The 23,805-nt window shown below is 45.4% G+C and overlaps 1 pseudogene; it reads right to left on the bottom strand.

The window, feature by feature from the left end:
• Positions 1-1,295: 1,295 nt before the first annotated feature.
• LOC120697256 lies at positions 1,296-4,757 on the bottom strand (annotated as a pseudogene).
• Between the last annotated feature and the right edge of the window lie 19,048 nt (positions 4,758-23,805).

The raw sequence follows: 23,805 nt of genomic DNA, 5'->3' as shown, positions 1-23,805 counted from the left end.
AATTGGTTAATCTGTGATGCACCTAATAACGCCCGGGACATGGTATTGAGCTCGGCAGTCGCGGACAGCCAAGGACTAATTATTCCTCCATCATAGCTACTGTCATATATAGCTTCTCTAGTTTTGCCAACGTGATCACGGGTTGCTGATGAGCTCACATTTCACAAATATCAGGAGTACAATGGAGCCGTGGAATGTGTCATTTTTTTTAACTTTCTAGAAGAAAATCATAGGAGTAAAAGATATGCATTACAATCACCAGTACACAACTCAAACCACAATCACCCAAATGTTTAACAAAAAAAATATGGTAAGCTCATGAACCTTTTTTTTTTACAATGAGCACAAAAAAGCTCTTCCCCAAGCATATACTTACACAAATCTTATCAAAGGATAAATCCATCACATATATTACTAAATTATCGTACTAAATTATCATTTAGAGTTGTATTGGTGGGTAATTTAAATGTAAATTGGGGGGGGGGGTATTCTTGAATGGTTTGGTTGGTAATGTAGACACAAATCCAAGGGTTACCTCAAATCATATTTAAAAATTAGTAATTGCATATGCGGGTAATTTAAACACACATTTAGAGTTACTTTAGATTATATTTTTGTCATAATGATAGAGTAAGTAATTTCTAGAGATTGGAATGGATTGATGACTTTTTTTTGTTAAATTCCACTGCATGGATGTGAGGATATTTCTGATTTTTATGACAATTTCAAGGGATTTTATTTTGTTTGTGGCGCATGTGGATTAGCATGAAGGAGCCGTTGAGCCTCCAATCAGTAACAATAATTCAAATGCAAATTTGTAAGGTTAATTTAAATTATCTTTCATAATGACGGAGTGCGTAATTTTCAAGAAAACATTGTGATTTTTTTCTAGAGAACATATTAGATCTTATGGCCATGGCTAGACATTGGAGTTGCATGGAAATAATGCATTCTAGTAATGAGTATCCATTTTACCTGTAGTGACCCACAAAAATATTGAAAAACAAAATACTCCCTCAGGTTTTTTTTCAAAACGTAATCGATCTTCTTCCTGTTCAAAAAATCACAAGTTATAATCTATTTTTTGTTATTTATTTTATCATTAAGATTATTTGAGCATGCATTGTACTTTTAAATGTTTACATATTTTTTTTTGAATAAAACGAGTAATTAAAGTCTTAAAAAAGAAGTCAACCGCGTGAAATAAAGGAGAATAGAGGTAGTATTTGGTAAGCGAAATGAGCTCAGCAAAATCATGTGAAAGGACAAAACCATCAATAATATTACTAGATATATAATACTCCCTCATCCGGGAAAACAAGCTCAATTTGGCACAATATATTCCTTTTATCAATTAAAATCGATCGATCGATCTCACAGGTGAATTGATGACGACAGAAAAATGAAATTCCTATGCAACATGCGTTTCTTCATGCTGTAATCTGTAGTTGTTCACTTGTATGAGCAGAGAGTATGCACATACTACTTGCAATGAAACTAGCTAGCTCGCTCTAAAATAGGAGTTGTTGTACTATATAAGATCTGAATTGAACTCTTAAATAAATGTATACTATATATAGGATCTGAAGCACACATCAGCTTTGCTCAAGAAATGGATTTTACCTCTCCTGTAATGATCAGAGCCTTAGTACTACCTCTTAAGCTTATTGTGTAGCTACCCTGTCAAATCATGGAGCAACTGAGAGCCCATGAGGTCTCTATACGGCAGCACGGGCTCTTCCTCGCCATCGCCATGAATCATGAGCGATCTCTGGTGCATCATCGTCGCCTCCCCCGACGCGATAAACGGTTGCTGCTGCTGCTGGAGCCCTAGAGTAAGCGACACTGCAGCGCCGTGACGATGACTCCCATGATGGATGCTTGCTGGTGGATAGCAGCTGCTGAACAGATGGTCGCCGTCGGTCACGATGGACGACGAGACCAGCATGGAGTTGCTAGGGTTGTTCCCAGCGCTAGCAGCAGCTGATCGGAAGTGACTTTGATCTCCTCCTCCTGCTCCTATGGCTGTCAGTGCCGTCGTCGTCGTGTTGTGATGATGCTCAGGTTTGACGACTGTTCCACCGCCTCCGCCGCCGCTTGGGTTGTTTTGGCTCGCCTCTGCTGATTGCAGCTTCTCTTCTTCCGTGTACATGTCCTCTATCATGGGCTTCCACAGCCGCACCCTCGCGTTGATGAACCAATTGGAAACCTAACGAACAAAATGTGATTTTAATCTTGTGATTGAAACAGAAGAAGATACTTGATTATTACATACTAGTAATCTCTACTCCTATATATATAACTGACTGGCCCTATCAATTATTTTAATAATTAAAGATGTGGAGTAAACTCGATCGTAGATATATAGTCAACACGTTCATAAAAGAGGCAGACAGAGATACAGGTGGTGGCTGGATGTACAGTGCTAGCTATCTAACAAGCCAATCAAGGGTGTGAAGCACATGTCTGGTTAGCTCTGATTGCTTGTGTAACTGACGAACTGTTACCACGCACTAGCTAGCTACTGCTTGTAGCAAATAAAGGAAGCAGAGTCGAGGGAGAAGAATACCTACCTAGCTTCTTGATAACCCTGTCTGGCGCGCCAGAATGTGCTTGTCCACATCATTTGGATACCTGCAGTTGACCAATAATATCGATCATAATATACGTGTTTGATACGGTGATGGATGGACGAATATAATCGAGTGGACGATGATGGATTGGACGACGTACGGGTGGAGGAAGTGCTCGAATAGCCATGCGCGGAGGACGGCGACGGCGCGCTCCGGCAGTCCTCGCTGCGGCCGCCATGGGTAGCTCTCGATGGTGCTGCCGGGGGGCTGCTGGAACGCGCGCTGCTGCCTGAGGCACTGGTCCAGCACCTTGAGCCTCGGCGTGTCCCCCTTGGTGGCGCCCGCCGCCGGCGACGGCCCGCCGCCGCCGTCCCTATCGTCTCCCCCCATGCAGGCCTTCCTCACCGCGCGCAGCTGCGCCAGCACGGCGTCCCGCAGGCAGCGGAAGTGCCGCGACATGGCACGCAGCGCCAGCCTCGTGTACACCTGCGCCGCGCCGCCTCCACCGACCGAATCTGCTCACGGTACCGACGGTACCGACGGTCCACCTGTTTACGCACGTGTTGTGTGTGTACATAGAAAATTAATCGATCAGAAAGAAGAAAATTTGTGTGTGTGTTAAGGATTTATTTGGAAAAACCAAGACATGGATTTTTTTGGGTTTACTATATTATTAGCGTGTAAGAAAATACTACTCCGTTTTCATTTATATATATATGACGTTGGTCAGTACTAAATTGTACTACTTGACGTCGTATAAAAAGAAATGGAGGGTATATATACTATGGTAATCAATTACTACTGGATTTAATTATTAGGCATGCATAAAAATTACTGTAGCAGTAGAAGTAGAAGCTAGTATTAGTCTTGTCTTGAGTAGATAGAGAGATGCCATGCATGCTTGCCTCATCTATATGGATATGGTGATGAAAAGCAGAAAAGGCGATGTAAGTTAGGAGAGAATGAAGTTTGTAAAGTAGTAGTACTGCGGCATATTGTATATGTGGCAGAGGGTCACTACCTAAGCGAGCCCTCCATCCTCCACTATTATTGCCAATGTCGACATGCATGTGTGTGGATTCCTTTATTTCCAGGAACACGTAACAAGAGTTGTGACCAAGAACTCATCATCAAAAGGCCGCAAACAGTGATTAACATAGAAAAGGCTATACTATATCTCAAAAGCTACAGTCGTAGCTGGAAACGAAAAGAAAATAATGCATTATTCGTGCATGCAGTGCTAACGGAGTACTACTTATACAGTGAGTATATGGTAAGCTAAAGATTAGTTGCACTGCAACTGCATAGAGGAATTGCTGCACCCCTGTAAACAAATAAAAGTTACTAGAAAAGAAAGACCATGCACTGATGCACACAACCCAACCACTAGTACCTACCTCTTCAACCATGGATAAGAGCCTGGTCTTCCTCCTCTCAAGCTCCAATAGATCCATGGTGGTGCTCATCAGAGACGAGGGATGCCCCCAGAGGCAGAGGCCACCACCTGCAGAGGAGGACGACGACGGCGACGGCTCCGCGTTCGGATCTCTCTGCCTGCCGTTCCCGTTCATGGCGGCGGCGTGCAGCAGCAGGTCCCCTTCAAGGCTGCAGAACTCGCTGAGCAGCTCCTGCACAGGGCCTAGGTACCTTGTTGAGCTCATCCTCCGTACCTGCTGCTGCAACGGCTGATGATGCAGCTGGTGATGATGATTAGGCGCCAACGACGTCTGCTGCTGGTGATGGCCGACGAAAAGCGACGTCGCCGCTGCTGCCGTGTTGTAGTTGTTGTACAGGGAGAGGGAGACCGGCGGCGGCCATGCGGCCGCCGTGTCGTCGTCGACGAGGACACGGTGAGGTACGGTCGTCATCAGCATGTCGGTGCCGTGGAGCGCGAGGAGCTGCTGCCCGTGGTCTTCGAAGGAGGGCGGCGGGGGAGCCTCCGCCACCGCGTTCGGAGGAGCCGATGAGAAGTCGAGGAGGTGAGGATGGTGGTGGACGGCCATGGACGACTTACGCGCGAGCGCGAGCACCAGCAGAGACACGCGCACACACTATACTACTATATATGCTTATTAGCTTTTGTAGCTAGAGACCACCTATATTTTCTATATAACTTGCTTGATGACTATTACCACTACTTGCAAAGACGATAGATGCTGCTACAAGCGTGTGTGTACTATATATGTGTTATGTGTATGCCTCTGGCTCTATCCTTAATAATCCTTACCACATATATAAATACATATACCTAGCTACTGATTAATAAAGGCTCCATATATATATATATATATATATATATATATATATATATATATATAATAGTTTTCGTGTACTCAAATTATTGCAGGGTACATATGTACGTGTGTGCAATTCTAGCTAGTAGCAACAATAGGTACAGGCGCCCAAAACATACAGGAGAAATCTCAATGCGTACGTGGTAGGGTTCTGAGAGGAGGGATGTGGGGGTTCGATGGTACTTCTACTACCATATTGGATATGTGGGGGGCTAGGAATCACTCACACCCTATCGCGGCTCGTTTGCTGCAAAAGGTGATGCCTTTAGAAGTTGGCCTATATGCTTTGATTTTGAAGCACTTGCTTACTACTTATGCCGTGGTCTCCTAGGATGTATGGATATGGATCAACATCATATCATATATCATATATCTTCATATGCCAAATTATATGCTACTACCTCCGTAGGTTCTTTTCCGGCCCCTCTCTCCTTTCCCAACTCTACTTGTTCATATAATTTTTTCCAATAAGCAATTTATCTATTCCATAACAACTACTACTATTTGTTAAAACAAAAGACTTTGCGTACGATAAAGAATATATAATGGTTTGGTCACTAAAGAACAAGCCATTAAGCATGGATCAAAGTTTCAGAGAAATTCAATTTCGGTGGTTAGAAATATATACATATGCTTTATGTTAAACATATATATTACTCAGGCTCATCTTTTTATTGCTACATTCTTCTACCGAATAGATGTACACTTTCAGCCATATATGAATCATGCTAATCATTTGTATTGATATAAAATATTTAGAAAATCTTATATCTTGGCGAACACTTAACAAAATTCAGCAACTTTTTTGCGGAGTTTGTTAATTTCGGCGGCGATTGAAAATTTTCAGGGGCAATTAAGAAATATATCAATATGCCGAATGAGAAAAAAAAGGAGCAGTCCCTTTTTGAGTTTTGCAGCAAACTATATAAATTGTGAAGTACATATGTATATGTTTGGTTGTTATGGTGCTAAATATATGTTCGATCACTGAATTATTAGGTTTCTACATCATCGATGGATGGACCCTCCTTCCTGGTGTGGTGGACTTGTTCGCTTCCAGCAGCAATGCAACTTGCGTCTTGTGGTCCAAAGCTTGGGAATGCGACACTATTTCGATTACTTGTCATTCGCGTCCAATGGGTTGTTGGGTACCAGCAGCCGATTGGCTGAACATTCAACGCAAGATAATGAATTCTGTATAGTACTCCGATCCGATGTCGAAATTTTCTGTAGCCGTGCGTGACAGGAAAATCTAGCTACCCAGCAATGTTGAAAGCGTCATGTAACTGATAATAATTAAGTGCAGATTAAGCGTCCACCAAATAGGCTATCATATATGGGACTATATATTTAACCCGACCGATTATTAATGCACCTAGCTAGCTTGTTGTACAGTTAGTACAGCTAGCATCTGTCGACGCTTTTGATTCGGTATGTCCACCTCATTTAAGGCCTGGTTAGATTAAATTCAGAACATCTAACATGTGCTGAATAGTTCACCATTTTACCCACTATCTTTTCGCTCTTCTTTTACCAGCCTTTTAGTCACGAGGCACTCTATATTAACCCCCCCCCCCCCCCAATCTCAGCTAATTTTTAGCCAAACTATGAGCTATTGGCCGGATCTAAACACCTGTAGGTAATACCCAACCAGTTGATTATTATTACACCCTCTGTACCCATAAAACTTGACGTTTAGGACAGCGACACGGTCTCCAAAACACAACTTTGACATTTTGTTTTTTATAAAAATATTTATGCAAAAGTGATATATATACTTTTATGAAAGTATTTTTTAAAATAAATCTATTCATATAATTTTCACATTTGCAAACTCAACAACTTAAAAGTTATTGATGATTTATATTTTCAATGTTTGACCCAAATCTTGTCCAAAACTTCAAGTTTTATAGGTATGGAGGGAGTATTAGCTAGCTAGCTGGCTAGCTGATAGCTAGTTAGCAGTGGTGGATTTAAACATGCCCTTATTAATGTCTTCGATCCTTGTGTAATTTGTAAATAAACGAAATACAAAACGGATAAAAATATAATTATATTGCATTATGGACAAATTCTGTAATACTATGTATTTCCCAGTTCTTAAGTAGAAAACATTATTGTATATTGGATAGCTCGATCGATCAGTCGGTTAAGTTTCTTGTACCCCACCAACTAGGCTTGAGTTTGCGACTTAGGACATGCATGTGCTTGTATCTTCGGCTAATTATGCTCTCGGTTCGTCAATCTCAAGATTTTTGGGTCTACTAATCTACTTATCTTGGGAGGCGTTTATATAGAAGTAGAGGCAGAGTGTGTGCCGGACCCGGATGTGATCGAACAACACAGATGGGTTGTTGGCCACCAAAATACAATTTCATAGACATACAGTACCGAGCATTGGGAATTGAAGGACGCGCGCTAGGCGGCCGGACCGGCAGGTGTGCACATGGCTAAATTTCATGCAAGTTTGTCGGCATCATATATAGAGAGGCGATCAGCTAACATGCATGCATGCATGATTGCCAAAGGAATCGGATCAGAGTACTTGCTATGATGGTATGTTTAGAACCGACGAGCACGCGTGTTTTTTTATTAAGAAGGAAAAAAATTACAACGACTAAACTATAAAAAGACAACAGGTACAACAACATAACAACAAAACAAATATTATTCAGTAGCATACCATATATATATGCATCAAGCTGAGATGAGTCATTTACTGTGGAAGTTAGTTACGTTACAACCTGAGCCATATCTTCTGTTGTTGCCTAAATAAACACGTAGTACAGCACAGCAATTATTAATTCCAACAATTCAATTCTCTCTTTGTATTGCATTGGGGGCTAGGTATAGCTATATTGGGTCATCCATCTCGTAGCACAAACTAATTCTTAAGTACATGCGTGGACAATGATTTTTAAAATATATTTTCTTGTTTTCTTAAATATCAAAGAGATGCATACATGCGTGGACAACGATTTTTGAAATATATTTTCTTGTTTTCTTAAATATCAAAGAGAGATTATATATATGTTCATCCACACCACTTGTCTCCTGATGGAACGTGCGTGAACTACTTACTCCACGTGCGCTTACTTGTGTACTATATATTACCTCTCGTTGTGTCCGATATGGATCCATCTGGATGGGATGGAACCGCGATGCTGAGTTTAAGGTTGACCGTAACTACAGCAACTTACGGTCGATTTCTTTTTCCTTCCCCATCCCCGCACCTTTCCCCTTCCTCTTCTCTTTTTCCTCTCTCTTCCCTCTCTTCCCAGATCTAGCCGCCCGACCTGGCCGTCCGTCCTCCTCCCCATCCCTTCCTCTCCTCCATGGCCGGCCGTCCTACTCCCCACACCCTTCCCCTCTGCCTCCCCCTTCCCTCTCTCTCCCTCTCCCTCCCTTCCTCTGCTCCATGGCCAGCCGGCCTCCTCCCCCTCCCTTTTTCTCGCTCCATGGCCGGCGGCGGGGATGGAGAGGCGGGCGGGGTCCCTCTGCTCCGTGCCGGCGCGGGGGAGGGGAGGCGCGCGGGGCCTCTCTCTGCTCCATGGCCGGCGGCGGGGGATGGGAGGCGCGGCGGGCCCCCCTCTGCTCCATGGCCGGCGGCGGGGGAGTGGGGGAGGCATAGCGGGCCTCTCTCTGCTTACCATGGCCAGCGGCGGGGAGGGGGAGGCGCGGCGGTCCGGCGGCAAGGAGGGGAGGGGTTGACGTGGCGCGGCAGGGACCGAGGCGCGGTGCCGGGCCAGCGGCGTGGAGGGGAGGCGGCGGGGTGGGGAGGAGGCGCCGCCGCCCGCCGTCGCGCCAGATCCAGTTTTTTTTGCAATAAATTTTCAACAATTTTTTTTTGAATTCCTTTTGATTTTTTTCGGATGAATATTTTTTAATGATACAAAAAAAAATTCTTGAATTTTTTTGCTCTCCAAATTTTTTTTCTTTGAAATTTTTTTCTGCTCTCCTTTTTTTGCTTGAATTTTTTTTTGTCTCCAAAATTTTTCGCCAAAAAATTTTCTCTCTCCAAAATTTCTCTTACAAAAAAATTTCCAAAATCAGAAAACGACAAAAAAATTACTAAAAATAGAAAAAACCAACGGTCGGAAAATCGACCGCACGGAATTCCTCCGTGCGGTTGACGTAAACTAGACACCCGGATGGAACATGGAAGACTGGAATGGCCGGATGGGTGAATCGACCAGCAGAAATATATGCAATGCAAATTAAGTTAGTTGGAGATGGGCGCCTCAAAGGCCCTACATGGCTGTACGATGATGGTTACGCATGAAATGACCTGCCTGCCAATACCCTTTCTTCGCATGTGGCTAAATTGTGTACTCACGCGTCGCCTTCGTCAATCGTACACACTACGTAGTAGACAGGCCGGAGGATCGATGGGAGGGACTAACGAGCGAGCAGAGCTTATTTTGGTTAATCAATGTGTTGTTCGTCACGGTGCAGGGAGCACCGGCCCTCTGCTGCTGTGGTGGACACGCACATATATACAAGATACTCATATATATATTTGATAGGCTGGATCCAAGAAATTAAATTTATTTGTGGGTTTTGTTCTGTACCAAGATCAACCGGTCACATCTTACAATACGATTCTTGCAACAAAAGGTGGCCGGCCAGCGTGGCCACATCACCCGCTTTTCCCCGGCCGTCCGATCCGGCACACGGACGGCCAAGATCGTGCAAATCCTATATTTTTTAAAAAAAACCCTTCTGCTAATGCAAAATCAACCCGCAGTCCCTCTTCGGCTTCGCCGGCCGCCCCCGCTCCTGCTCCGCCACCGCGCCTGTAAGAGCTGCAGCCGCCGCTCCACTGCGCCGCTTGCCGGGAATCTGCTCCCCGCCATGGCCCTGCGCGGGCACCCACCATGGCCGCCGGTCAAGAAGGGGGGAGGAGGGAGCGCCAAATCAGGCCGCGACGAAGCTCGAGGACGGCGCCGCCACCGTCCTAGCCGGACGTCCAGGCCGTCAGATTCGGCTGCTGCCGCCACGGGCCGAGCTCGAGGCCGCCGGATCTGGCCAGGCCCGCAGTCTCCCCACTGCGCTGCCACCATGGGAGGGCACTGGAGGAGGGAGCAGGAGAGGGCGGAGTGCTGGGCGCCGCAGCTCCGTTTCCGTCGCGGGAGGCACCGCCACCGCCCCTAGCCGGACGTCGAGGCCGCCAGATCCAGCTACCGTCGCCATGGGCCGAGCTCGAGGCCGGCCGCCGCTTAGCAATGCCGAGCCGGCGCGGACGGAGTGTCTGCCGGCGTCGTGGAAGTGGCCGCGGCCGGCACAAAGGCGGGGAGGTGGGCTAGCGCGGCGAGGACGGCGCACCCGCGGCCGGCGAGGACGGCGCACCCGCGGCCAGCGAGGACGGCACGGCGTGCAGGCGGCCGCGCCCGGTGAGGACGACACGACGCAGTAGGGGAGGAAGGGCGTGGCGAGGAGGCGGCCAAGCTCGGAGAGTGCGACACAGGACGAGGCCGAGGCACGGCTGCTGGCTCACGGTTGGAGACGACGGGCGACACGAGGCGCAGCGGGAGAGAGAGGAGCGGTAGCTCAGAGAGAGATGAGGGAGAAGAAAGCAACGGAGATTTCCAAATGTACTATTGTTTATTGCTTAAGATGTCAGGCGTATTCAGAATTGCTCCCCTGGTCTGGACCTTTCTTGCTAGTTGCTACCCTGTGGTTTCCACATAACGAAGATGTTAAATTACCTCATGTATTCTATATCTTTAGTTGGATTCTTGTTTTGTAGGCCTGATATTGCAGAACTAGAGTTGAAGCTCTCCGAGTACAAAAAAGATGTCCAATTTGCAGCAGATGGCTCGGGAATTGGCTTCAAAGGTATATTAGTTTACATAGCTCACAATAATCTCATATATTACTAATAGATTATCTACTACTCTGTAGCTAATCTTACCATGACAATACGAAGTTCAAATATATACCAAATGCAAAAACAGGCCGCAAATCATGACACCAACGTGAAAACAACAAATCAACGCATTTGCCTTACCTATGCTGCCTAAAAAATATTATAGACCTACCTGCATAACCTAACTATACCCTATATATTAGTTTACGTAGCATCAAAGTTGTAAATAATAATTATAATCTCAAAGTTCACTACAAAAATAAATTATCAACACATGCAAGAGATCTTAAAATCAACGGATAAGAAGCTGAAATACTCATCCGACTCATCGCTACCTCAACTCACCGTACCATACGCAAAATCAGGAGGCCATCTGCAGTGCAAGCAGCCCACACACTGGCATACGCGGCAACGCCGCTAGCATTTCTAGTATAAATATGATATGTTGTGTGCTTCAATTCCTTGCTAGCTCCGAAGTGATAGATCGATCAATAACGCATCAACCGATTACAAGGTTGGTGTATATGCATAGTATATATCACTCATACATATTACTATTTGTACCCCCCCCCTCTTTATTTCTTCTTGCTATGAGACTTATTCAGTTCCTTCTTTATTTCTTCTTCCTATGATGACTTATTCAGTTCCTCCATTAGCAACTAGTAATAGTTATTAGCTGGCTATAGCTCATGGCTAAATTAGCTAGCTAGCTATTAGTTGGAGGATGTTTGAATTCAATACTCCCTCTGTCCCAAAATAGTATTCTTCTTACACATACAATTGTAAGTGTAAGAAGAACACTATTTTGGGACGGGGGAGTAGCTAACAAATTGACTAATAGGTGGATGGGGCTACTAAATGTACATAGATCCCTCCCCACACCTTCAGAGAGGCTGAGAAGAGGATATAAAGGATAAAATAAGGTCAGAGGGTTATATTGGCCATTTTGTTAGATGTTGTTAGCTGGGTTGGCTAACTAATAGGATAATGGCTAGCCGGTGTTAAGATATGTAGCAGTAGAATTACAATGTTTTAATTTCTTGTGTAGTTTTTAGTCGAATTGTTGTGACAGGATTTCGCTACAGAGCCGCCGCCGCCTCCGCGTCGCCTGGCCCTGCCGCGCGCACAATGCCGCGCCGCCTCCGCTGTGTGCCAGGGCCGCGCCGCCTCCGCCAAGTGCCGGGGCTACGCCACCTCCGCCGAGCACTGGGACTGCCGCCACACACCGCTGCTGAGCAAGGAGAGCCGAGGAGGGGCGCCGGGGTGGGGCAGCGCCAGCTGCCGCCCGAGTGTAGAGCGCCGCCTAGGGGCTTCAACATTCCCCGTTCACTGATTCAACATTCCCCACTCACTGATTCAACATCCCCTCTAAGCAGATTCAATATTCTGCCTAAACTGATTTCAACATCCCCTCTAAACTGATTCAACATTTCTCTTAAACTAATTCAACATTCATTCTATATGGGTTGTTGGACCTTAATGGGCTTTTTAGATGGCAAGCTAATCCATCTTCCGGTAGATAGATAGGAGCTTCCGGACTCCAGCCGCCCCTCTCGGGCAAGGGGAGGTGGTACGAGGATTATCGCACCAACGAGGCACAGAGCTCAAGCTGCATGCTATCGAGACGTTCGAGTAGTCTACGGTCTGTTCGTGACTCACTCGGTAGAAACATTGAAAGTGGAACGGACGCCTAAGAGGAGGGGTGAATTAGGAGTTATTTAAATTTTCACTTCCCTAAGGACTACCCAAATTCTCACTAATGTCACACTAAGCAAAATCTAAACATGATATGAATGGTGCAATGACAGTTTTGCTAAGTGTGTCTACTCTACCAAGAGCATACAAGCAACCTAATAGCAACTCTAGAATATTTCTACTCTAGACAAGCATACAATCAATTGCAAGTATGAGAGCACGGAATGTAAATGCGTAGAGTAAAGAGAGGGTCAGGAGAGGCAAACTCCCGGAGTAGATGACACGGTGGATTTATCCCGTGGTATCGAGGAAGCAATCAACCTCCCCACTAGCCCACATTATACAAGTCCCTCTCGAGGGCCCCGTGATTTGAACCTCCAATGGAGATCAAGACAACCTTGTCCTTTCGAGGACAAGGACCTTAACCAAGGATCAACTTTGCGTCCGGGAACCGCCTAGCCACCCAAAGCCTTGGGCCGCGTCTTCCTGGGCCGCTTCCAGTAGTGTAGAGCTTTGGACAAATCGCCGAGGGCCTCCCTCCCTCTCACAAGTATGGTGGCGACCCCTCCACAACTCGGAGGATCTCGCGAGATTATCAAACCGCACACCTACAAGTCTTCGTGCTCTCGAGCAAGGATCAACAAGAGACAAGCAGGTCTCGGTGAGTGGATGTGTGTTACAACACACACTCTAATGCACTAAGGCTCTAGAATGCTATGGGGAGGTTCTTTCCTAGCTTTGATGTGTATTGCGATGTGGAATATGAGGCTAGGGGTGCTTGGAACCAAGGGGATGGTGCATCAGCACAGCAATGAGCTCTAGTGTGTCCAAGCACACAATGGAGGCCGGCCATGGGGGTATATATAGGCCACACCTCGAAATATAGCCGTTGGGGGAAAACTGCACATTTGCAGTGAACAACGGACCGTCCGGCATGTGTTAAGTGCCGCCCCCAAACTAGCCGTTGGAGTTGACCGTTGGACTTGTCAGACGCTCGTTGTGAACGACGGACCGTCCGGCTTTGCACACCGAACCATCCGGCGTGTAGACTTGCTTCGCCCGCTGTCTTGGACATCTATCGGTCCTTGTTGTCCGTCGTGTAACGACGGATCGTCCGTCGTGTGTAACTTGTCCGCTCCTTCCTTCCTTCGCGCTCTCAGCCGCTGTCGTCCGGCGTGTACGACGGACCGTACATCGTTCCTGTTGACGCTGCTTAAAGACGAATATTTTATATCATTTTATATTGATTTTCACTTATTTAATGCGTCAACTATGTCTTTCACTAACGATTTATCACCGATTATTATGGATTTTGCAATATTGCCTTGGAGAAATTGTATTTCTATTTATTACAGGTTTTAGGACAATTTTTCGCAATTTTCATCATAATCCACCTCGAGTATTAAAGACCTTCAAAGATGGCATTTTCATAAAGATGATGATTAAGGAAAGGCTTGAGTGACTCATGGTGCCGCTGTGTTAGTCAAGGCTTTCCAAGATCAGAAGCTTCATGGAGATACCAAGAGCTACTGGAATATAGAAGATTATCCAAGGGGAATACTTCCAATCAAGTCAAGACTAGAAGATTCCATCAAATCTCGGAAAATATCAAATATTTCAGAACCCCAAGAGTCCGAGAACCCTCCAACAAGTATTTCTTAGGCGGCAAGCAACGTCCCCACGAAATATGGAAATGACCGGCTGAAGGAAGGCAGGGGGACGGCCGACCCTACCCCCCTCGGTCGGCCGACCGCCCCTCCTACGCCGCCGCCTCGAGTTCCCCTTTCTACACGCCTCTTCCAGAAGATTCCAAGGAGATATGGATGACTTAGGGACGAAGGAATTGAAGATAAGGAAGGTTTATCACGAGATCTATCCAATCCCAAATTAATTCTCGGAATCCAGGACAGCGGCACCTTGTGGGCCCAATTCGGAGACCTAAACGATGTCAAATGAAGAAGGTCCAGTTGACAAAGTTGTATATCTTTTCGAGTTCTACAATTTAGAGTCCGATTTTGCATTATTTGGACTCCGGATGATAGAGTTATTGTCGAAATACGGAAGGTGCAGAAATCTGGAAAGTCTGATTTCGGGATAAAAAAGAGTCCTACTCCAACTCCAACTCCATGGAAGGTGGAGGGCGCCCCAAGGCATCTCCGGACTATAAATACAAACCCCCGGGAGGCCCCGAAGACCATCCAATTCATCCGTATCATTATCAAGGCGACACGATGTAGAGGGACAACAACTAGATGAGAGCTGAGGGTCGAGTTTCTAGTTTAGGATTAGAGTTCTTCTAATTCCTAGAGGTAATTAGAAGCCTTGCATGGTGCTCTAATTACCTAGCTCTAGAGGTCTAATTGTATCATCAAGGGAAGGTATGATCATGGTTGTAAGTATGATACAATTTATTAATGAAGTATTGTTCTTGTCTAATTATCATGTTCTTGTTCTAATTATGCATGTTCTAGCTGTAATTAGCTTTATGTCTAGATGCTTGTTAATTAGATCATGTCATTAAGGGTGTTATTCATCTAGTGTTCTTGATCTTGATCTTTGATCTAGTTTACTAATAGTATAGTTGAAGTTGCTAGTCTTGTAATCATGGTGATTAGAGGTTCTAGTTGCTCTAATTATGTTATTAGACCATAATAGGTAGAGGGGTGTGCATTGTTTCTCTACGTGCCTGTTGAAAGCTTTTCGTCGATTACATAGTTTGCCCGGTGACAGCGGAGCCGGAGAAAGGTTAAGCCGATATAGGGGATTAGATTGCTTGATCTAGATCTAAGTTATGCTATGATGAATATGCTTGAACATGCTTGTTTACCTTGAGCTACTAGTTATCTCGTTGCTCTTATCTATTTGTGGCGCCCATATCATGCATGTTTTGGATCCAATTAGAGCTTGATTAGACCCTAGTTAATACCCCTTAATTAGTGCTCTAGTTCTGTTCTAATTGTTTATCTTATAAGTATTAGTACAATAGTAGATTTAGATTAGATATAGTTTAGAGCTAGATTAGAAGTAGATTAGATCTTTATCTTTATATCTTTAGTTTACATAAACTCTTGTTATTTAGTTTTTTAATTAGTTCGTTTCTTGGATTGACAAAACCCATGATGCTCATCGTGGGGAAAAGCTACACACGATACTGTCGCTTGCAGTATAAGGTTTGCCGTGCTTAAATGACGTCAACAAGCTTTTCTGGCGCCGTTGCCGGGGAACTAATTAATCAAGTCCTAATTAATTTGAGTTTATGTTTTTATTTTAATTTTGTCTTTTGTTTAGTTTGTGTTTTCTAATTGTGTGCTAATTAGTTTTTCTAGTTATGTTTTAATTAGTTAGTTTGTGTTTAATTGTTTAGCATGCTCTAGTTACTTTCTTATTCTCTAATTGTGTTCTTGTGTTCGTCGTTCGTTCTTATTTTTATTCATAGTATTAGATTAATCTTGCTGTCATTAGATTTTGTTTTTTCGTTTTTCTTAATTTAGCTTTTATCTTTTATTTTGTGCTTTTTATTTCAGTTTAGTTTAATTGCTATTAGACATAGTTTCTCCTATATATATATATATATATTTCTACAACTATTATGATGGAGTAACTATGGTGTTAAAGGTAAGTCTGTTGTGTCAATTATTTTTAGATTAATATTCTTTGGAGCTTGTTTGTGCTAAGTTACAGATAATGGAAGCAAATATTAGCCGAGATGTGGTCCCGGAAGCTAAGGATTGCTTGAGGACAAGGAAGATGGAGTTATAGAAGATTTATCTCAAGGCCAATCCAAGCTCCAACCAAATCTCGAAATATTTTCGGAGTTCAGGACAGCAACACCTTGTGGGGCCGATTTGAAGACCTTAACGACGTCGGATGAAGTGCACTAATTAACCATTTAACTTAATCCTCCGATAATACCGATCAAGTGCACTAATTAACCATTTAACTTAATCCTCCGATAATGCACTTCACCAGTACACTCAGACTGCCTGCTTTAACCAGGATCGATTGTACAGGAACTCTCGCCAAAAGACGAGCACAGGTGATTACAAGCAACCAAGGTTTTCAAACTTGACTTACAACCAGAGTTAAACAAAAGTCTTCAAAATTAATTTACAATAAAGTTTTACAAGCCAAAGTTACATTTCGAATACAGAGTTTAAACGCAGCGGAAAATACAAACCGTTTGAAACAAGCTTCAAAATACCGTACGGTAGATAACGTCGAAGACGGAACCCACTCGACCGTCCAACCTGGAGGAAGAGACTGACCAATCCAGGAGGCACCGATTCCCTCGAAGTCTTCCGGAAGATAGCCTGCTCAGAAGGGTTACAACCAAACCCTGAGTATTCTAATACTCAGCAAGGCTTACCCGTCTATGGGTATACTTAGCCCATTATCTAGACATGCACAGCTCTTTGGCTCTGGGTTATTTTGCTGAAAAGCTACTAAAACTGTATCCTTACTTTCCATATTTTAATTCCAATTGTGTTGATTGCTAGAAACTAGGTTTGCCTAATTCTCTAGAGCACACATGGTTAATCAAATTATCTTTTCAAGAATATCAACAAAAGTCCAACTTTTCTCTTTCTGTCCTTTCAATCCTTACTACGATGCGACGCATTGACCAAGGCTCTCATATCCGCGAGTCACGGCGAATCGATCCGATTTAACCTTGCAAGGTGGACCTAACTCACACGACACGTGAAAACCCCGTCGGGCCACACACGTCAACTGTTCCCATAATTACCCCGAAGTCTGAGTCAAGCCCGCAAATACCCGGATGATGAGCCCCGCACGTGCGAACACCCAGTGAACCCGTGGGCGACTTCACCATCCGTCAACCCTACCCAGCACCGTAGGTCGAGACCCAGATTCCGACGCAATTAAGGTAATTAGCTTACCGGTTTCGACTACCTCCTACTTCCGGCATGTGGTTAGTACTGTTCAATCCTCAGTCAAAGGGCCAACAATGGAACGGTCCTCAATCGACACAGGCGGAGACTCAACTTTCTTTACTCAACAATCCTGTCCAACTTTCCCTCCGCCCGGTCTCCAATTTCCTTCTCATTGCATTATTTCTCAAAACACTGCCTGAAGTAACAACCCTATATCTCGCGGGTGACAGGAAATCACCCGTCTTCTACCGAGTTTACTTAAGCATAGCAGTGCTAGCGATACCTACACTAGTAGGGACACTGGGTAATCAAGATTATGCATCTATGGTTCCAATCAATTTCTTGAACGTGTATGCACAATACTTTAAGTATAACATGGAGTAATTAAAATAAGGGATATGCTCCGGGGCTTGCCTTGCAAGTCAGCGGGGTTAACGATTTCTTCAGGAGCGTGCTCGACTGCGTCCTCCTGCTGTTCTCCCGCTTGCGGCTCCTGGATCGGCTCAGCAACCAGCTCGTAAACCGCTTCGTTCGTGACGTCTACACGTATAAAAAGATGCCATGCAGGAGTTACAACGGTGCAAGGCACTCAGGAGGCAATACAATGCGAGTAAAAGAAGATAGTCAAACAACAAAAGATCCACAAACATGCACATAGGTTATGCACCTGGAACTTTTTCAGTGGACTACACATGATAAGATGAAGCTAATGAAATATTTTCAGAAATTTTAGATCAACAGAACTGCAGAAATAAAATAGACAAGCTCAAACACAAAGTAAAAAAAATTTGGCAGGGCTAAAACTGACATTTGACCTGCATGGGTATTTTTCTTCTAAAGATCTCGATTTTATAAACTTAACAAAATTGGATTTGCATTTTTAGGATTTTTCTGTATTTACTAAGAATTTATGAAATACCAGCCTAAAATATACAATAAAGAAAACAAAACCATCCCTAATCCCCCCCTTCTCTCTCTGACCCGCGGGTCCCACCCGTCAGTGGCTCAAAGAGAGAAAAAGGGGGGGGGGGCGCCCCTTCCCTGCTTTGCTCTCTGCTCGCCCGCACGCCATGGCCGTGGCAACCACCAGGCTCGGCGGCGGCGGCGGTCTCCGCGGGCGGGCTCCGGGCGGCGGTGCGGCGGTGCGGGCCCGCGGCCAGGGCGGCCGGCGGAGCGGGGCAAGGGCGCTCGCAGGGCCGGGGCGACGGCGCGGGGCACCTGCGAGGCGACGGCGGCGGCAGCGCAGGGGCGCGCGCGGCGATGCGGCGGTCCGGTCCAGCCGTGGCCGGCCGGCGGCGGAGGCGGGGCGCGTGCGCGGCTAGTGGCCCAGGCGAACCCCATGCGCTAGGCGGCGCCGCGCTAGGCTGCACAGAAGCGGCCCGCAGCGGGCGCAGCGGCGGCGCCATGGCGACCACGGCGGCGCGGCGGCGGTCCAGCGCCGGCGGCCGCGGAATCGAGCGAGGATAGGGTTGGGAAGGAAGAGGGGCGCGCGGAGAAGCTCACCGGCGACTCAATTTGAGCGGAGGGAGATCGGAAGGTGGAGCTCGACGGCGAGGCATAGCTTCAGCACGGAGCAGCAATGGCGGACGCGGTGCAGGCGCTGATTCGGCCTAGGGTTGGCTCGAACGAGCTCGGGAACGGGATGGCGTGCGTGCTGGGCAAGGCGAGGAAGGTCGAGGGAGGTCGAGGCGCGAGGAAATGGCGGTGGGCGGCCAGCACAGCTCCGGCGACGGCGAGCAGCGGGGCTAGGGTTGGTCGGCTCTGCTCGCGTCGCGAGGAAGGGGAACGAAAGGGGAAAACGGACACGGCTCTGGGAGAGGGATAAGGACGGGCACGCAAGCGCGGTGGGCGAGGTTCGACGACATCCGACGCGTGGCGACGCCAACGTCGATGGCCGGCGGTGACTGAGCAAAACAGGGGAGGCACCGTTGACCGAACTTGAGTGGTTTTTTAGCTGACTTTGACCCTCCAAAGCTCCAAATTTTACATTGGAACATGAAATTTGGCCAAAATAGAAGTTGTAGAGAACGATAAGAGCTACAACTTTTGCTTTGGGCGAAAGTTGATTTGAAGCTCGGATCACAGAGAAAAACTGGGTCGAACTTGGCTAAACGATATTTACCGTGAGAACTCGATTAACGCTAACGATGAGCTTAAGTACATAATTAGCGGGTTAACCCATGATTAACACCTTGATTAACACTGGGGTGTTACAGCCTTCCCCCCTTAAAGGAATCTCGTCCCGAGATTCAAGCACAAGGAAATGTATAAGGTGAGATGGGTAAGTGAGAAGTACCTTGATGAGCATTTAAAAAGTCCGGATACTTGGATCTCAGAAATTCTTCTTTCTCCCAAGTAGCTTCTTCTTCGGAGTGATTACTCCATTGAACTTTGTAGAATCGATTAGTTGTGCGATGAGTAATCCGATCCTTGCGATCAATAATCTTGATAGGATGCTCAGGATAAGTGAGATCAGACTGTAACTGAATTGAGTCACTATCAATAGCTTCAGTCGGAACTCTAAGACACTTCTTGAGTTGTGATACATGAAAAGTGTTATGAATTGCTGAAAATTTTGCTGGAAGATCCAACCGGTAAGGTACAGGGCCACATGTCTCCACAATTGGATATGGACCAATGTAGCGGGGTGCTAATTTTCCTTTTACTCCAAATCTTTGAACGCCCATCCAAGGTGATACTTTTAAGTATACATGGTCACCAACTTTAAAGACGAGTGGATCAGTCCTTTTGTCAGCGTAGCTCTTCTGCCGAGACTGTGCGATTTTCAAATTTTCTTGAATATGGCGGACTTGTTCCTCGGCTTCTTGAACCATGTCGGGACCAAAGATAGTCCTTTCACCTGCTTCAGACCAATTCAAAGGTGTTCGACATCGACGACCGTACAAGGCTTCAAATGGTGCCATTTTGATGCTCTCTTGATAGCTATTGTTATAAGAAAACTCCGCTAATGGCAAACATTGATCCCATTTATGTGGATAGGCTAGAACACAAGCACGAAGCATATCTTCTAAAATCTGATTGATTCTTTCTGTTTGGCCATCTGTTTGAGGGTGGTAAGCAGAGCTGCGAATCACACGAGTTCCTAAGCAAGTATGCAATTGTTCCCAAAAGCGAGCTGTGAATTGGCTTCCACGATCAGAGATGATAGTCTTGGGTATACCATGCAGGCATAAGATACGCTCAACGTATAACTCAGCATATCTTTTTGTGGAATAACGAGTACTGACTGGAATAAAATGTGCTGACTTGGTTAGTCTATCAACCACAACCCAAATCGAGTCGTAACCTTTTTGGGTCCGAGGTAACCCAACTATAAAGTCCATACTAATATCTTCCCATTTCCATTCAGGAATACTCAAAGGCTGCAGGGTTCCTGCTGGCTTGAGATGACTAGCTTTAACTCTGCGACAGATGTCACACTCGGACACATATTTAGCGACCTCTCTTTTCATCCGAGTCCACCAAAATCGTTGTTTCAGGTCCTGGTACATCTTGTTGCTACCAGGATGGATAGATAGTCGGGAAGTATGAGCTTCATCAAGAATTTGCTTTCGGAGTTCAAAATCCTTAGGTACCACTATTCGGTTCTTGAACCATAACACATTCTCACTATCTTGGTGAAAACAGTTTACTTTTGGATCTCCTTCTGATAATCTTCTTTGAATTTCCTTTACTCCTTTATCTTTCTTTTGGGCTTCAATGATCAGATCACGAAGGGTAGGAGTAAGTTCTAGATGAGCCAATGTGCCATGGGGTACAATGCTCAAGTTTAGCTTTTCCATCTCAAAACAGAGAAACTCACTCAGGGGTATAGCAGAGAGGCAATGACAGTGGGCCTTGCGACTTAACGCATCAGCAACCACATTTGCTTTTCCTGGATGGTAGTGCACTTCGAGCTCATAATCCTTAATCAACTCGAGCCATCGTCGTTGACGCATGTTCAGATCAGATTGGGTGAAAAGATATTTGAGGCTCTTGTGATCTGTATAAATGTTACACTTCGTGCCCAGAAGATAATGTCGCCAGATCTTCAAAGCATGGACTACAGCTGCTAATTCCAGATCATGTGTGGGATAGTTCTCTTCGTGACGCTTGAGTGATCGAGAAGCATAAGCAATCACCCGATTCTCTTGCATCAGAACACAGCCAATTCCGGTGCCCGAAGCATCACAATAAACATCGAATGGCTTTGTAGTATCTGGTTGAGCTAAGATTGGTGCTGAAGTAAGTAGAGTTCTTAACTTCCGGAAAGCTGTCTCACATTGGTCACTCCAATAGAATTTGGTACCTTTCTTGAGAAGTTCGGTCATAGGTTTAGCAATTCTGGAAAATTCCGGTATGAACCGACGATAATAACCCGCTAACCCTAAGAAACTTCGGATTTCAGCCACTGAGGTTGGAGCCTTCCAGTTCAGTACATCCTATACTTTACTGGGATCAACAGAAATACCCTCAGTCGTAATAACATGACCTAGAAATGGAACTTCCTTTAGCCAAAATTCGCACTTACTGAGCTTAGCATATAGCTGATGTTCCCTGAGACGTTGGAGTACTATATGAAGATACTGAGCATGTTCTTCTTCCGTCTTGGAATAGATTAAGATATCATCGATGAATACCACGACGAATTTATCCAGCTCTGGCATGAACACCGAATTCATGAGATACATGAAGTAGGCTGGAGCATTGGTTAATCCAAAAGACATAACCAAATACTCATAAAGACCATAACGAGTGGAGAATGCTGTTTTTGGTATATCTGATGGCCGGATTTTGATTTGATGATAACCAGATCGAAGATCTATTTTCGAGAAGAACTTGGCACCGGCTAATTGATCAAAGAGAATATCAATGCGAGGAAGAGGATATTTGTTTTTAATGGTGACCGCATTCAAAGGTCGATAGTCCACACACAATCTTAACCCATGATCCTTCTTTTTCACGAACAAGGCTGGACAACCCCATGGTGAAGTACTGGGTCGGATAAAACCCTTATCTAATAACTCTTGCAACTGAACTTTCAACTCAGCTAACTCACTTGGAGTCATTCTGTATGGTCTTCGAGATATGGGCGCTGTGCCGGGCTGTAACTCAATGACAAACTCAATATCCCGATCAGGAGGCATGCCTGGCAAGTCCTCCGGAAACACATCGGGGTATTCACAAACCACCGGAATTACTTCTAGAATCTTCCCCTCAAGATGGTATATGATAGTGGTTGGAATTTCACGCTGGGAAAGATGAATATTCAAATTGCCATGTGTGGAAGAATTGATTCGGACAATGCGAGATGAAGTATCAAGGATAACACGATGTTCCTCCATCCAATTCATTCCAAGAATGATATCTATTCCTTGGTTTGGAAGAACAATGAAATCGGTCTGGAAAACTTTCCCACCTAAGTCAAGGGATACACCCGGAACAGATTGACCGGTTTTTAACGGTGCACCCGGTGCATGAATAATATATGGTCTTTTCATGTGGGTTACTTGTAAGTTGAGCCGTGCTACGCACGCTTCGCTGATAAATGTATGAGATGCTCCGGAATCAAATAACACAACAACAGGGCGCTGGTTAACGGAAAACATACCCGTCATCACTTGAGTGCCCTCAATAACATTCTCCAGTGCAATGTAGTTCACACGACCGGTCCTTGCAGGTACAGTCTTTTTCTTATTATCTTGGGTACTAGAAATTGAAATTGATGTAGGAGGTTGGTAATTGACTTGTCTGCGTGGCATGGTACAATCACGTGCAAAATGCCCAAGAAGCCCGCAGTTATAACAAGGATAGTTGCTGGGGCGTACAAACTGCGAAGCGGGAGGTCTCTGCCCTTGCTGTGGCGCTGGGAGACGTGGTACCCACGGCTGCTGCTGTGGCGGCCTAGCGACCCAACGGCCCTGCTGCGGTGGACGACTTGGAGCCCGCTGACTTCCTGTTTGTACTAGCTTGTAATTGTGGGGCGCACTGCTGGAAGATCCAACAGGTGCCTTCCTCTTTTTGTCTGCCTTATGAGCTAAGGTAGCATCTTCTTGAGTAATAGCCTTATTAACTAGCTCGGTAAAGTTGGCACAGGTTGTTAGAGCTAGTTTGTCCTGCAGCTTGGTATTCAGTCCCCTCCTGAAGCAATCCTGCTTCTTTTCATCACTATCCACATGAAATCCGCCATACTGAGCTAACTGGTTGAAGGTTTGAGCATATTGAAGAACAATATTGTTTCCTTGCTTCAATTCTAGGAACTATGCCATCTTCCTTCTCATCAGACTAGTAGGAATATGATGGGCCTTGAATGCTGCCACAAACTCATTCCAAGTGAGCCGCGCACCAGCGGGGAGTAGAGACTTGTGATTAACCCACCATATCTTCGCTGGGCCTCTCAGTTGTTGTGCTGCAAAGGCGGCCTTGTCTACTTTTGTGCAATTGAGGATACTGAACTTGTCCTCAATGGTGCGAATCCATGC

The sequence above is a fragment of the Panicum virgatum genome, chromosome 3K (assembly GCF_016808335.1).
Source record: "Panicum virgatum strain AP13 chromosome 3K, P.virgatum_v5, whole genome shotgun sequence".
Lineage (NCBI taxonomy): Eukaryota > Viridiplantae > Streptophyta > Magnoliopsida > Poales > Poaceae > Panicum > Panicum virgatum.
This window is presented reverse-complemented; position numbering and strand designations above follow the sequence as displayed.